The sequence below is a fragment of the Anopheles aquasalis genome, chromosome 3 (genome assembly GCF_943734665.1).
Source record: "Anopheles aquasalis chromosome 3, idAnoAquaMG_Q_19, whole genome shotgun sequence".
Taxonomy (NCBI): Eukaryota; Metazoa; Arthropoda; class Insecta; order Diptera; family Culicidae; genus Anopheles; species Anopheles aquasalis.
In genome coordinates, this window is record NC_064878.1 from 50,210,437 (window position 1) to 50,226,048 (window position 15,612).

The 15,612-nt window shown below is 49.6% G+C and overlaps 1 protein-coding gene across 18 annotated transcripts in view; it reads left to right on the forward strand.

Moving 5' to 3' along the window:
• The window catches only part of LOC126578492 (potassium voltage-gated channel subfamily KQT member 1), a 161,215-nt gene that overhangs the window by 49,103 nt on the left and 96,500 nt on the right, over positions 1 to 15,612 (forward strand). Inside the window, exon 3 of one of the 18 annotated variants that reach the window (XM_050241109.1) lies at positions 3,266 to 3,302. The exons of the other annotated variants lie outside the window; for them this stretch is intronic. The gene's annotated coding sequence lies outside the window, so the exon portion shown is untranslated. The remainder of the gene's footprint in view (positions 1 to 3,265; positions 3,303 to 15,612) is intronic. 18 annotated transcript variants of the gene reach the window in all.

Genomic DNA, 15,612 nt, shown 5'->3' on the forward strand with positions numbered 1-15,612 from the left:
CAGCGGCGTATATTGATCGGATTGGATCGATAAAGTGTGGTGCGCTGAATGGAGGGCCTTCATCGTTAGACTTGTTACAACTCAACCAACGCCAGCGCGGTGAGCTGGACCGATTATTTCATATATTTTGGCCGTGTGCCATGAAGTTTAGCTTGGTGTGAGTGTGCGTAGACGAAGTGAGAGAAAGAAGAAGGCTCATCGAGAAGGAAGGCAGACAGATAAGCGGAGCGGAGGTTACAGAACCATCAGCAGGCTAAGTGTGCTGCATAATTTATTTAAATGCAACGGCCAATCGATAGTGTGGCCACGTCCTCTGGCTAGGGCATCGACACCGGTGGAAATCCATTCGAAATGCATAAGAAGAATGCAACCTACATGGCAGGGAAGAACGAAAGGAAAAAGTGTTGTTTTGGGCGTTGCACTAAATCGGAATGCCCGGAGCATGACGCCGTCGCACGAATTCTGGCTTTAAGCCACGACCAGAGCAACAAGTTGACCGCCCTGGGGCCGTTTTGGTATGCGAAGCATAAAGAGCATGTCTTCGTTGCTTTCCATTTCGGTGATGGTGGTGGTGGCCTATCAGGTTATCTTCAAAATGTCCCGTGCAAGGTCAGCCCCTCCTCGCAAGCGCTGGAGTGCGTCTTGCCGGCGTGTCTGACATACGGAATGCATGCCCGGGCATTCCAACCGTGGTCGGTTTTTTTTGGAAAGGGATTTTGAGAAAATATGAAAATGAAAACAAACCGGGAAGAAATGAAGAACCGTGAGAGCCAACTCCGCCAGCGTCCAGTCCAGTCCAGTGGCCGGGCGCAAACTGGTAGGACTTGTTTCAATGTATTCCAAACGCGTTCCCGGGCGTGTGCGCGCGCGGCATCGAATTTCGGGCGAGCCGCTTGTTGCATCGGCCATCGGAACATCACAACCGCCAACACCAGCTGCTCCCGCTCGGTGCTCCGCTTGTGGTTTCTCTGATGTCAGCGTGCTGAGCGACATCTCGGTTGTTGCTCGGCTGCTGCTGCTGCTGGCTGCGAAATGTGTCTCTTTACGGTTGAACGTGTGCCAAAACATGCAAATTCGTACGCACATCAAACATACCGGCAGCGGCTGCTCGGTGTGTTCGGTCCATTTGAAGCAACTGACTTGGCGGTGCCGCGCGTTCGTGCTCGGGCTCGGACCGAACCGAATACATATGTTAGGGACGTGTCTAGGCCGGGGCGAGCACTAGTTAAAGCGAGAGTGAATCCCCGATGCTGCTTTTGGGATGACACATTGGACGGCGAAAGAAATGGAGCAGCTGGTTGACACGTGGCGCCTATCCGAAAGGGAGGAGAAAGTGAAAAATGGTGGATTGATTATTCGTTTCCTTGCCAATCGTGGCGCTCGGTGGCCGATGTCGACGTAGTAGTGGTATGATCCGGTGCGCGACCGTCCCAAACGGGGTGGTGATTGATGTGGAGTCATCAGCTAAATTGGCATCCTGGGCGCGTGCTAGTTGATGGAGTGTCATCGGCGTTTAATGTGCGCTACTAAGCTTACCTTTCCGGTTTGGCTTGTGGAGGACTTAGTGTGAGATGGGAAGCAAGCAGATGAAGTGGATGAAATGATTTTTAATGGTAAAGACTTCCCATTTGAATGACTTCTCTCTCTCTCTCTTTCTCTCTTTCTCTCACTCTCTCTCTTATACACGAAAGAAACACTTATCGCGGCAAACTATCAAACAGATATTGAATTGTAATTGAGAGCGTGTTGATTTGCAGTAAATATGCAATAATTTAATTGCACTGTTTTTTCTTACTTATCTAGTCAAATAGGAAATTCGTATAAAATTATATGACAAATAGACTGACGATGACTTTTAAATGTCAATAATGTTATTAAGCGAGCCATTTAAATATCGTTGGCCATTTATACTGTAACGTAAGGATGCACAAATGGCATTTTCACAAATAAAAGTTAGTGCTAAGCTGTGAAAGTTACTATCGTGTACTGGCACCTCAATTTCCCAGCGAAATGCTGGCAAACGTAGCTGGCGGCTCTGCACGTGTCATTTTCAACGCTCATCAACTACATCATGCATGAGATGCGATCAAGAGACACACAATCTGCTGATGCTTGATTGCTCTATCTAACAGCGGGTTTGATGCCCAGCAATAGCTGAAACATTCGGATTCGGATCGATTTTCTCAAACAGCAACCCCAACACCGTTCAGCTCAGCTTCAGCTTTGAGCACTCATCGCCAGCGTCGCGCGAATCCGAAGAAGCAAGCACTCCGCGCTCCTCCAATGGACAATGGGGTTCCGACGAAGCCCAAACCGGTGGACGGATTTATGGTAATGCGTTCATTAATCCGGCGTAATAATGCGGTCCAGCGCCGTGCGGTGCGTTATAAATTCCACTCTCCACAGCGAACCACAGTGAATGGGTCCCTGGAGGGCGGGTCGGTGAAGCGGCGCAGTTGAGTGAAGACGACTGGAGAGAAGGTCTTCTGGAGCGTTTTATCAGGCCACCGGGTCTGAATCTGAAAACCCAATACGAAGAAGGACGGCAAGCGGCGTCTGCGTCTCCAGGAGCCGCGGCGGTCGGAGGTCCTCCTGCTACATCTTCTCGCTCGCAACATTGTCGCAAGAGCTTTTGTAGTATCCAAAAACCTCGGTCAACATTATATTCGAGTCGAAGGACCGAAGGACGACCGGCGGGAGGGATTGTCACCGAAGCTCCTCGAAAATCGTTACGGGATAAATGACACATAAATTAGAGGCATTCCGTTTTGCTGCGGGAAAAGTACTTAACGGAGGAGTCGAGATCCTTTGGCCGAAATTTAAATGGATGGCCAGCCAGCCGGCTGGTGTCGCTATCGGTTGTACTGGGACCGGCCCAGAGTGTTGGCCAGAGCGATAAAACACCAGCCGCTATCGGAATGTTTTATCGATCCGTGTGATTCGGTGTAACACCAGCGGTTGGAGGGACGTGTAGAAGAGGATTTACATTTATTTATGCTTAACCAGATCGCTGTTGTAGATGGAGCGATGGCGGGGGGGGATTGCAAAATAGGAGTAGAGTGTTATCTGCTGCAAATTTGCTCATGCGATGCGAGCTAAATACCGAACATGTTGTTCTTCGGCTCGTTGTAGAGCATAACCACAGCATGTAACATGCTTAGTCGATTAGTGTACGAGTTGGGATTAGGTTTAGAGCACATTCTTTAAATAGTTTGTTTGCTTCGATGATTATTTATTCTATTTATCTTATCTACTCTCATTGCAGGTACGTTTCCATGTCCGTGGAGAAAAGCATTACTCAGGTATTTTACGAATCTATTGTTATTAGAGGAAAAACAATAGGTTAGTAATATAATACAACAATAGGAATTCAGTTACAACAGAGTCATTACATACAAGATATTATAAACCAGAACATAGTAAATCAGATTGGAAATACTCTCGTGCCTCGTCGTATGTGCAGCTCAAGTCCTTGCACGGTCATGGGTCACTAGGATTTGGTTTCGCTGTAAAGTTAACACGAGTCCACGAGTAACGGCACGTGCACGAGCGCAGCAACCACCGCTGTTGAGCTTTCGGATTGCGGTTGCGAAGGGCTTAAGGGCGCCCGTGCGGCGCTTGTGGCCAACCAGAGGGCAAAGTATCTTTTAGAGTGAAAATGAAGAAATATTATTGCCGCCCAGTACGATGCAACCCACATTTTTCTTCTGCGTCCCTCCCTTTTGGCCCCCCCCCCCCCCCCCCCCAATTTGCGGTGGCTGGTACTAACGGTAGCAACGGGCCCGGCGAATCTGCGCCGCAAGGATTGCAATAATCCGCTTCTCCAGAGATATACGGTCATCCGGAACCACGGTGTATCCTTAGTATCCTTTATCCTTGGCCAGCGGGGTCCTCGGGTCGCTTCTCGGTCCTCGAGAAACTGCATGAAGCCAAACACACCGCAGCGCCAGCGAGTGGTTGGTTGTATCCATAAACACGAGAAGGAATGTGAAAAGTTGAGACCAGTGAGCCTTCTGGCGGCCTGTTTGTCATCGCGGCCAAAGATGCGACACTCCGACGCCCCCCACCGCACCGGTTCATGTTAGTTGTTGATAAAAGAATTATCATTAAAGGGAAAGCGCAAAATGTTAGATTTTGTTTCATAAATCCGCGCCAGATAGCCAGAAATGTGCTGCAGCAGCCACGCCAGGATCGTCGCCAGTGCCAAGTGCAAAACTGCTTTTCATTATTTTTGTGTTAATCTTCCAAGCGGCACCGGTAGGATGCAGCAAAAGTGATGCAAGTAGAGCCAGACATCACCGGATATGCTTAGCTCATTCTGCCGCGCAAGAGAAGCAACAGGAGCTATACGGCGGAAATGAAGGAGAAAAAAAGGGAAAAAGCAAAAACTCTGCTTTCTCCTCGCCAAGAGTTCTGGCATCTCTCGCTCGCTCTCGACAGATTGCAACGCATGACTTGTTGCATCGTTCCGTGGAAATGATTCAGCAGAAGTCGCTGAGGTTTATCCGGGCCGAGGAAGCCAGACGGAGCTGTTTGAGCAGAGCTCGGTGTACTGTTTGCGTTATCCGTCGCACACAGAGGGACTCGTTTGTAGGTTCTTGTTTTCTTAATGTTGTTCAAGAGGTATTTAAAATGGATTTTTTGCGTGAAATGTTTTCGAAATGCAATGCAGCATACAGTTCTATCGCAAACAACCTACTCAAACCGTACTAGATTGTTTTCGCAACTATTTGTCGAACCGAGCACCGAGACGGTGGAAATCGTGGCGATAAAGTGCTTAAGGTCATTTTCAATCTCCGACAACAGCTCCCGCAGCTCGACAGCTACCGGGGAGTTGTGCCGGGTTTGCGGCAACAAAGTTCAGAGCTCTTTCGATGGTCGCCGTAGCAGCTGTGATAGGGATCGGCTGGCAAGCCAATCAATAAAACTTGTAAATCAACCCTCCTTTCCCCTTGCACGCACACATGGATAAACCGTCTCGAACCACAAGGACACAACATGCTGGCACAGCAGTAGTATCCGGCCATCCAGCAGAGTCCAGTGGTCCAGGGTGTCGATCAATAATTTAGCGAAAAAATCCAAAGAGTAAACAAAAGCTCATCCACTGGCCAGCAGCAAGCCAGCCAGCTAGCAGGTCCTGTATAATGGTTTTCGGGCCGATGGACACTCGTCCGTGCGCCATCGAGGCCAATGGAGACCACGAACCTAGCTCGAACAGATTGGGTTTTCGAGGTGAACCGTGGTGGAGCTGAGAAGAGCTTTCCTTCCTCGTCGTCATTGCCGTCGTCGTCGTCGTCGTTGCTGTTGTTGTTGTTGTTGTTGGTAACACATCGGAAGGGTGCGACTCCCGAAGAAACGCGGACGAAACAACATTGATCACTATCTTTTATTCATGATCCCCGTGGCCTTCCTCCATTCAATTTCCGTCAACAGTGTGAGTGTGGCCAGCGGGCGAGGAAAGGAAACCGGAAAAAGGTGAGGTGTCCGGTAACCTTCTTTTTGGCGCGCCCCCTCATCGACAAGTCACGCAAACTTTCGAGAACTAGCGCGGCGTACGCACCGCTGCGGTGGTGCGTTGGTGTCAAGTATTTGTGTTTTTTGGTCGACCATTTTCTGGGGATTGGCTGACGATGAGTCGAGTGAGCGAGCGAGCAAGATATCGTGAGCTATGAGATGATGAATCACAACACTTGATTAGCCAATGCCATAAACCGCGTTCCGTGTACGGGGCATCGTTTAGACCGTGGTCGACGGTAAATCGATTTTGGCCACTGTCTGCCTCCTTCCCCATTGTGCATTATTAACGATCGCGTCGTGATTCGACAGACAAGGGCGTACAGTCGCTAGTTCGGGAATGTCACTTTCAGAAGTGTATTTGAGTTCTTTCCGAGAAGGAGGAACGTTTCCAAATGTTGCTTTCCACTCAAGTGAGCACTCGCGATAGCTCTGGTATCGATCTGGAGGAGCAGAAGAAGTGACTTTCCTCGTTTGCCGCTCGATTAGTAAAGATTCATCATTGATATGTGACCCGATACCCCCAAGGAACCAAGCGGCATGTCCCGGCCACTCAATAATAACTGTCAATCAAACGGATTAACGATAGGCCACCAACAATCCCGGGTGGGCCAGAATAGGTTAATCGTATTTATAGCAGCTCATCACCTCATGTAGTGGTTGCACCATCCCATGAGGCCCATGGAGACACGAAGGTCAACAAGAGTGGCCGCAGGATGATGAGTAATTGATATACTGTCACTATAGTGCCTCCTTTGCATACACTCCACTTCACCGACCGACTGAATAGGCCACTGAATAGGCATCGCTGGACCCCTGGACGCCAAAGTGGGTCCGCAGTTTTGCCGCATAAAACCTTCCACAATTGCTCCCGCTCGAGGTAGGAGGTGATGATTTTTTTTTTCGTGGCCAAATGGTATAAATTAGGGCCACTATAGGGCCCGGGCACAATCCGGTGACAATGGTTGTGTCGTCGTTAATTATCCTTCGTTTTGGCAACCACCACACACACGCGGGACACACGGACACACAGACAAGGACACAAAAAAGAACGAAAGACTAAAGGGATGAAAATGGCCAAGATTAATTGCTATTAGCTGCGAGGCATCCTTGTGCCGCAGTGCCTCGGACATTACACCGGGAGGTCACTTTCGTTTCCCGCCCCGCTGTTTGAGCATTATGCTGGACGCATGTGGTGGTGGAGCGGCCTGGATAAAAGCCCAGCTTTCATCAAGCAAGTGGAGCAAATTTTGGGGTAGAAATTGATAGTAAATTTGTTCGTTGCATAATTTATGTGGCGTTTGATGGATCCGCTGGCCCCAAAAAGGTGCGTCGTGCCTTCGGCTGGTGATGATACACCGTGCCGGATTGCCGTGGTCGAGGGGGAAAAAGGCCTTCAAAGTCACTCAACAAAGCCGAACGCGGCCCGGCTAGCGTCGAGGTCGATGAGGGCCAGCTGAAGCTTTTAAAGTCCTTTAAGGTGTGTCCCCCTTTTTTTCTGTAGCCGCTCTTCCGCTCTAGGCCCGTTAGGTGCTTTGGTGCTGGTGGATCTTCTGAGAACAGTCAAGTGAGCATGAGGCTGAGGCTGTTTGCTCAGTAATCAACGATGTGCGCAAGCTCCCAATCAGTCTTTGATCCGAGAGAATGTTGCCTGTAAACGGGGAGACGAATTTACGCAGAAACTGCGACTTTGATTGCGATGAAGGATGATGATCAGAGACGGCAAACATTCCACAGATTGAGCAGCACACAAATTGAGCTTTTACGTACTTTTTAAATAGCGAAAAGGCGTTTTTCAAGAAGGCAACAACCTTCCTGGAGAGGGGATTGCGTTACACCCTTAACGGCCACCCCTTCACCCCGGGTCCCATAAAACGGTTGAATGCAACCATCAATCGATGGCTTATCACGGTCGAATGGGTCAAAATGGATGGCCGCAGGAAATAAATCTTTCACGCCCCTGTGACATTGTGATTTTCTCGAACAGAAAACTCCGGGACGCTAAAACCTCTTTTCCAGGTGGCCCAGGGTCCCCAGTAATCGGGGCGCCAACCCCAAAAAGGGTGTGTGCGCCTGGGTCAGTTTGCTAAGTTGCTTTGCGTTTCGAGCGCCAATAAATATACATTTTATGGACCTTAGCCGGCGACCTGAGCGGTGGCCACGTTGTTTGTAGTTCCTCATCGTTCATCGCTCCCCCCCCCCCCTCCCCACCCTGCGGGTCTCTCGTCAGGTGCAATTAATCGAACCCCGTTTCCCGGTGGGAGTGAGATTCGGTCTTGCAATCCTGGCGGCCTGGTTGAAGCGAGTAGTTCGTGCCCGGAATGCGAAGTAGGCTAGGCATCGCATTCGCCGCCGAAACATTGTGCCTACTGAGCAAATAAATCCAATCTCGAAAGGGGCGACCGAGCGTTGGTGATAAGTGGCAAGGAATGCCAGGTTTTTTTTTTGGGGAGGGGGCGGGGTGTAGGGTTGTTATTGGGAAAAAGCTACTAGGCAACACAACGTCGAAGTTCGTTAGTGTGTCGTCGGCTGCCGACGCAATTTGACGTTCGGAGTGTGCGGCAGGTTTGAAGTAGTAGTTTCGGAGTCGGAGTTTGGGGGGGAGAAAAAGCGCCCCGGGAAACCTTTCGCTTCCGGGTGGGAAAGCCTTTTGCGTCATCGTCGCAGCAAGCAACGGTGAGCTTGAAAATTGGGTTCGCAAAAGTTGGAATTCGTGTTGGAAGTTAAATTTTGAACCGCGAGCAACGCATACTGTGGGCCTTCAGGGATCTAAGGGAAATGAAACACGTCCTGCGTTTACAATACCGGCGCGGGTTGAACGCTCTCTCTCTCTCTCTCTCTCTCTCTCTCTCTCTCTCTCTCTCTCTCGATTTGAAACGCCATCAGTCTAGGGGATGCTTTTCGGAGGGGGTGCGGCGGGTTTGATTTGCTACATTCGGCGCGGTGGCCGTCCGCTGCTGCTGAACGATGATTGAGACGTAAATATTGCCACCAACTTTTACCATAATTTTTCCACCTTCTTTTCGGTGGTTTGGTGGGCGCGATGGTGGAGGGAAATTTATTAACCAACCAACGAACGAACGCGCCGCACCACTGGGTTCCGTTCCACTCAATGTGACAACATTTTCGGCATTCGATTTCACTTTCGATTGAACGGTTGCCGACATTTGTGTGTTTCCGTTCGCCTTTACGAAAATCCCGGCTTTCCACGGGCTGTTTCAACAACGGTTCCAAATGATTTCGCCAACCGTGTGCCAGGAGAACGCCAGGTGGCCCAGGTGGGCTCACAGTTCGCGCTGAGCCACAGAACACGTTCTATCCTTTCAGGTTCCCTGTCTCTGTTACTATTTCTGTATCTCTGTGTGTGCCTGGGTGTGATGTGGTCTTCCTCTTTCCTACTATTCGCGGAGGGAAAATTGCTATAAATGATGGCTTGGGAAATTTATGATGTCAACAGCGACGGCAGCGACGTCGATCAAAAACGGCGGCAACGGCGTCGTCGTCGTCGTCGTCGTGTGCCAAAACCCGAATGCTGATACCCATTTGGTGAAGGTGGGGCTGACGGTGGTGGTGGAAAACATGTTCTCCATCAAACGTTGGAAAAGAGTTCGTCGGCACACACGCGACAGTTTTTGACGCAGGATTGTAATTTTCGTCGTCAACTTGCGGCTCGACGAGCGACGCGCGGTCCGCGGAGGGCCCTGGAGGTGGAACGGAGCAAATGGCACTTTCAAGCTATTTCCAATTCCCTCGGAAGCCTCCCCTTTCTCGGAGCAGGGCGTTGGAAAGTTCGACGCACGTTTGATGAGGTTTTTGTGCCGACCACATGGAGTGGGAGCCGTGGCCGAGGGAAGCATTAAAATCATGTAACATCTCGCATCACGGTGCCACGGTTACCACGGGTTACCGCATGCTGTGAGTGTATTTTGGCGAAATGTATTTAACGTTTTAAAAAAAGAAAATTCCAATTCCAAAATGTACCTGATTGGCTTCTTAAAAGAAATCGCACTTCATGTAACAGCTTTCAATTAGCTACACTGTAAAGGCCGGAATACACGAAGCGTAAACTCTCGTATAAACTCAGAATGTAATGCCAAAAAGTTTACATTTGCCGTTTACACGATGTAAAAGAGATTATAGGTCCACGGAGCATAAATCCTAGCGTAAACGCTGTTTGCAAGCGATTTGCCCCACTACATTTCCTGTTCGTGGTTTGCATTAATAGTGAGTGTTCATTACTAGCGTTTTTAATCTTTTTCTTTGGAAAAAAGATTCTATTTTTCTCACAAAAGTCGATTAAAGTTCAGTGTAATTCGGATTACGCGTCTCAACCCGGTCATGTAAACATGTTCAAGTGTAAATTAATTTTATATTTACGCTTGAGTTTACGCTTCATGTATCGCCGGCTTAAGCGTAGGTCACGGAAAGGTGTGTGCGAATTCTAAGCCTTTGGAAGGGGCTTTAACCAGAATTATACCGGTCGGATCTGGTTCGGTCAGGTCGGCGCTTACGGGCTCACTCCATGACACCGGGCCAACGCCGCTAATATACATAAATAAGTAATTAATCAACATTTCCTTCGCGTTTTTGCATTAAAATAATTTATTATTATTCCATTATCAGCCTGAGGCTCATTTGCATTTGCGACTCGGTTGTCCGCCAGCTCGTGGCGCTCATAAGTGCGAGAAGAGGTCTACAGAGGGACCCCTAACCAAAACCACTCGGCCCGAGGGGTTGTTTTAGGGACACTATCTACCACCAGATACAGTGCGATAGTCTGGGTGTGTGTGTGCTAGTTGGTTCGCAAGGTGAAGGTGAAAAGGACCTGGCAAAGACCCATTCAAGTGTCAATTAGGAACGAACGATTTATTGTCGGCCAAAACACCCAATCCCAGGATCCACATCGATGGTCATCACCGGAGGGAACCGGAGCCACCTACCGGGCCCGCCTATAAATCAAATGGGACCGAGTTAACGTTTTGTGGAATGTTTTGATTTCGTGGATTTGGTTGGTTTTGGTTTGGTTTTTCTTCTCTCGATCTATGATTCGTATGTATGGGGTCCTGGGGTCATGGTGTATGATCCGCTTACGCCCACGGTATGGCCAGCAGCAGAGGCACCAGAACGGAAAAGCATTTAGCAACCGGAAGCAGTCCTCCTTTCGCGAGCACAATATGTTGCTCTTCACCTGACAGCCCTCTACTGCCCCCTTCTTCCACTTCATCTCTCTATCTCTCTCTCTCTCCATCGGAGAGGAAACAATTTATTACGTGGCATTGGGAAATGGGCGGAAAAAATCCTGACGCATCATCGCAGTGCAACACAAACTAGCGCGAAATTCGGTACGGCCCTTCCCGTTTGATGGCGATGGACGACCATGACGCTGACGGAATCACGGACTCACGGAAGGAATCACACTCGACACCGCACCGAGCACATGTCGGCCCCTAAACGATGACGGTTCAGTTCGCGGTCGCGGTCGCGCGCGATTCCCATCACGACGGGGAATCAACAATCGTACGGGGCTCACAATGGTCAAAATGATTCGTAAAATGCGTCTTCCTGCCCAAGGGGTTGTCTCGTCACGCTGCTCGCTCGTGTGAAAGGGGAACCGCGAAAATCGGGGAGAGGATGGCGATCGTACTCGACGTCGTACACCAGGTCATCCATCATTCTGCAATTTTTGGCTCATCACTAGTATTATCACCGCTTCTACTACCTCCACTGTGCCATCATCATCATCATCATCATCATCATCAGCGCTCTAATCTTTCTCTCTCACACACTATGGCTATGATTAACATCGCGCGAGGGGATGCGCGCCCGCGGTCACATCCGTCGTCAGGTCGTCATCGTCGTCGTTGTCGGTCGTGGTAGGAAGCGGCCATTATTGTGGCACATATGCAGCACATGTTTACAATAATCCTTGCTGCTTTCCCTTCCTCCGCGCAACTCGTACGAGAGAGAGATGAATGTGTGCTCGTTGTAAATGGTGCCGGATTGAAAGGTTCCTGGAAGCAAAACTGTGAAAAATGTCTGAAAACCACGGGAAATGAATGACTTCGGAGCACTGTACCATGTGATATCTCAATTTCATTTCGTTTTCCAACTGTTTTTCTTCCTCCAAAGCATTGCTAACCGGCTGCTAAGTGACGGGCGTATTGCTATAGTGCCCAGTGATGGGTGGCAAAGGTCGCGCGTGACAATCACATCCAACTGCAGTGCCCCTCTTTCGTCTTCTATTTCGCTCGTCGCCAGTGGTTCGGTTCCTGATGAAAACTGAAACGAGCTAGGCGCCTCCATCTTCATCACACAACACACAAGCAGTGGCACAAGCAGTTTTTTTTTGCTTGGCACAAAGACCTTTGAGTGGGCCCTCCGGATTGGCCGTTGTTTACCTCCGTTCGTCGCCGGGTCGTGAGAGCGAGCGCGAGATAAGTGCGCCTTGCGGGGGGTTCGGTGACCGAGGGGTTGGTGCCGATAATGATGTATGGATGTTGTTCACTTTTCGCGCTTTCGCGTGGTTTTTACCGCGTTCCCTCCTCTGCCAAGGAAGCCGTTTTTTTGGGTGGAAATGGCGTAACGGATCGATATCCATGTTCGGTGCTGATGCGCTCCGACGAAGGAGTTCATGTGTTTTGTTCAGGTCGCACCCCGGGCCGGAAAAAAAGGGAAAGGGGTAGCTAGCGGGCTCGAGAGGTAGACGCGCGCGTCGTTCTAAATTTATCAACCTCATGGGGAAGGCAGGGGAGGCCACTGCACCGTATGGTGGTGAGTAAAAATACAAAAAAGACGAACGAAAGGGAGAAGGATCTGGTGTGCTCGCGAGCGCCAGTTACAACAACGCTACTTGCGCTAATGCTTTCCGGTTACTCCGGTGGCTCGTGTCAAGGTTTGGAGGGCCAGGACGATAATATCCTAACCCCCCGGGGGAGAACTACCGCACCTCCTGCTACTCCTTTTTCTTTCTCTCTCGCTCTCTCATGGGCTTTGTGGGTCACTGTGTAGATCGTCACAGTTGCGGTCCGCGAAGGAGCGGCCATCCTTTCGCCCATCCAGGTAGCCAAGTGTTCCGGTATGAGGCGAAAGAGCAAGAAGAAGAGAAAAGAGAAGGACACAGGGACTACGATGTCCACTTTTATAGCACTCCCATACACACTGGGTTCTGTTGTAAGCTCCGTGAGCGAAAAAAAGGGATGAAACGTCAGGATTAATTAGGTTAACCTGTTCCCGGGAATGCCACTGGTTGGCTGCCACCCACGGTGCGATGGCGATGGTCGAGGGATGGTCGAGCTATCTGCGAGGAAGTTGCTCGTTGACCCCGATATAATCCCTTGGCGACCGTCGGGCCCCACCATAAACCACAAAACAATGCACACAACAGCACACCGACCCAGCAGCAGCAGCAGCAGCAGCTACGTGCCTTTTGGGGTTAAGCTCACCACGCTAACCGCAGTTAGCTTCGGTGGTTTAGTGGCGGTTTCATCCGCCGTGAAAGGCACGCAGACTGAGTGAGTGAGCGATTGGACGGGGGAGGAAAAAACCGGGAAAACTGTTGAGCGGCAAAAGGTCACCAGGTTTTTTTTCCCTTCTTCTCCTTTGCTTTGCCCGATCCGACCACACTGCACCGGAAACGGAATTCGAATGAAATCGGACCGGAATCGGAATCGATTTGCCGACTAATCGCACCGGAATGCCGCGTTCGGTTGGTTCGGTGTGGCTTTTGCGGTGCCATTCCGGTGATGGTGCTCGCAACCAACGCTTTGATTGTTGAGTTTTCGCCCTCTATGTTGGCGAAACGCGGGAGGGAGTATTCATGTGAACGCATAAAGGCAACCACCGCCGTGCACAGAAGGTGTTGATGTGCGAACGCGTAACAATGGGACATAAATTAAAGCGAGGAGAAGACAAATCGGTTCAACATATTCATTCCCGGTAACGCGCAGAGAGCGTAACGACGTCGTCCAAGAAGCTCATGCTGGAGAATCGGTCGGCTACGGCCCGGAACCGTTGTGTATGCGTTGCCGAGCGAGTGGAGCATAAATTTGGAAAACAATTTACATCTTCTTTCGGCGATGGTGGTGGCCCTGGCCCGCGAGGCAAAGACGAGGAGCGAATGGCGAATGGGCGTCGATGGAAGGGAAAAGTTTTTTAGCTCGAAGACATGCGTGTGAACAAGAATTAGAGTAAAGTAAAGAAAAAAGGAACAAACAGATGTTTTGTGCGTATGTTAGCGAGAGTGCGGTATTAACTTTTGCTTTAACCACAAAACCTACTCTGCCATGAAAGGAAAAGGCTGCCCACCGAGCCTACCGTCCTTCAACCCTTAGCTGGTGTTAATTCCTGGATGCCAAAATGCCTTTCCCACCGGGGGAAAATAATGCAGAAAACGTCTCTTTGTTGTTTGTTGTCTGCGCCAGGGTCGAAAAGAGGCAAAAAGAGTTTCCTGGAAACAACGAGTTCGCCAGCGGCAGCGGCAGCGGCAGCAGGCAGCATCTGTTTTTGTTTGCATTATTCTCGATGCTCACGGGTGTTTGCGTTAATACATAGCACTTTAAAGGATACGATAGGATAGGAACGAGCGTTTGACGACACTGGCTCTTCATGGAAGGTTAAATGTTGAGGGTGCGGTTGCCAAGAATATGAATTTGGAAGGATTGGAAGCACTCTTCAATGAAGTTGCTGTAAAAATTTAATATTTTGAAAGTGATAGAGTAGAGTGAGCCCGATTAATAATGATTTATCCGGTTAAAGTTGTTTGTACAGTGCAGGAATGCTTAAATTGTGTTTTCCGTGCTCTTCAGACGAAAGCCGATTAGTACCACGATTGGAATGCTTGGGTTTTGTTCAGATTGTGCAAATTTTTGTGGACTCAAAAGCGGTTTTTAAAGGTCAGGAAATCTTCGTAACATTGAATGAAAAAATCTGCGAATCAATTATGGTACCCTCGATCCCGGAGTAAATGTACAAATTTCGCCAAAAACCATTGATCGTGCTAGCTAATATCTGGCAGTAAAAGCGTCCAAGATATTGAAACTCTTCGTCTACTTTCGATCCTCCTTCCAGGAGATTGCCACACTTCTTGACATGCGTTATACGTTGAATGAAGCGAACGGGTTGTTCGTTTGCCGTTCCCGGGAACGATAAACTGATGCTTTCGTTGGAAATCAAAATCTTTACTATTTCATCGCAACATTACCTCAGATCAAACGGTTGGCATCGCCCGAAAATAAGGGGCCACCATGAAAGGGAATAATTTAAACGTTCTGCGAATCGATCACTTGTCTTCGGATCCGTCAGCGGCCCGGGATTTGCTTTCGCACCTATTAGATCCACCTCTCCCCAAAGAGCGGGGGAAACGACGTTGCGTTGTTTCAATAATTCCTGGGGAGTCGAAACTCCGGGGCGGGGGCGCTTCGCATCACAAATCAAAAACCCGATGCCGATGCCGATGGTGAAACAAAAATGGCATCGGAAAAGTCACCGGAACAGGCATGCTTTCAAATCAAACGACAAAATGTAAATAATACATTCGGCACTCGCCGAATCGCCACCACTGGGAGCAACTCGTTCCCAGCCCCCACTCCCCTCCCTGGGGACCAGGCCTCTGGGTGTTGTGGGTTGAATTTTTAAAGCCAAACCGAAGCGAGACGGTCCCCAGTGTTTCACCTGCGGACTCCCTTGACGATTCACTGCACTCTGTCCCTCTTTCTTTCTGTCTCTTTGCCTCGTGGTGGCCGGAACCGAACTTTGTAAATGTTTTAGTTTGAAAATGGTACCGGCACTACAGGAACGGCGAGGGAAATGGAACGGAATTCGACCGAAAAAAGGGGATGATGCTCGCGCACGAGAAAATGGGCGAAAAGTTTCGTGTTTTCCGCTGGAGTGAAATGGATCAATTTCCAAACCCGCGATAACGATTGCTTGCTCTCTCTCTGTTCTCCGATGCCCGGACAAGTTGTGGAACAACTTGTGTGGATCGAACTCGGAGTCGAAGCGAAATTAGTGCCATTCCGGGGGTGTTGAACGATTCTCCTGAACTCCCCGAGGGTCCCATTTGCTCTTCCATTCGTCCGAAAATGGTTGGAAAATGGTTTT